The 1103-nt window shown below is 40.1% G+C and overlaps 1 non-coding gene across 1 annotated transcript; it reads right to left on the reverse strand.

The window, feature by feature from the left end:
* Window positions 1-532: 532 nt before the first annotated feature.
* On the reverse strand, window positions 533-640 carry LOC114710738. The gene has a single exon (XR_003737091.1). It is a non-coding gene; the product is annotated as a U6 spliceosomal RNA (small nuclear RNA).
* Between the last annotated feature and the right edge of the window lie 463 nt (window positions 641-1103).

Here is a 1103-nt window from a genome sequence, read left to right on the forward strand (position 1 = left end):
CTCATCTGAGTGGTGCCTCTCCAAGCTATTAGGAAAGACCTTTGACACTGTTCCTAAAATGCTTTCATGCAAAACTTGAAATCCTTCCTAATTATACCAACAGAAAAGTAAATAACAAATGTTTAGTTTATAGAAACTGGCAACATGACTATTCTTATATATAGAACTAGTACCAAAATAGTCTACCTTAAGGTTATGATTAGTAACTTTTCTGTTGCCTTCAGATATTTTTAACTCGTGAATTTTTTTAAAAAATCTGTCCAAGGTTTCCCTTCTCATAGGAAAAAAAAATATACACATTTCAGTCCACAAATAGGACTTGGGGAAGGGGAGGGTTTATTTAACAAAACGCAGGGTGGCCAGGTGTGCTGGTACACACGGCATGCACTTTCAGTCCAGTACTGCAGAGGCAGGTAGATGGCTACGTTCAAGACCAGCCTGGTCTACATAATGAGTTGGAGGGTTGGGCATGAAGACTGCAGAAATATTGAAACTTAACCTTCAGTAGTGGCTTTCTGAATTTTTTTTTTTTTTAAATATGGAACCCTTCACGAATTTGCGTGTCATCCTTGCGCAGGGGCCATGCTAATCTTCTCTGTATCGTTCCAATTTTTAGTATATGTGCTGCCGAAGCGAGCACGGCTTTCTGAATTTTAACACCTCTTACTTTACCTTCCTTTATGGTGGGAACTATTGGAAATGGTATTAGTATGCTTAGGTAATGCTTTCAAATATTTTTGTACATATTATCTAACTTAAAAATTTTTTTTTCACAGTGATGGGCAGACTAGGGGAGCACTCTACCACTGAGCTTTACCCCCAGCCTGCCACTTAAATAAAGTACTGTTTTCAGATTGGGTCAACCGAGGCCTTGGTTAACTGATTTTTCCAAGATCCACAAAATTAACATAGCAGAACCAGTATTCACATCCCTTGTCCTTAGCCTCCACAGTTTTCTCCTCCACGATTCTATCTTGACACAGTCCCCACATCCCCTAGGGACTGGTAAAGGCTCTAGCTATACAAGCCTGATTACGTAAATTCCTCCCCAGAATCCATCTGACACTGGAAGAAGACCAAGTCCATTACATTGCCCTCTGGCC

Source organism: Peromyscus leucopus, chromosome 12 (assembly GCF_004664715.2).
Source record: "Peromyscus leucopus breed LL Stock chromosome 12, UCI_PerLeu_2.1, whole genome shotgun sequence".
Classification (NCBI taxonomy): Eukaryota; Metazoa; Chordata; class Mammalia; order Rodentia; family Cricetidae; genus Peromyscus; species Peromyscus leucopus.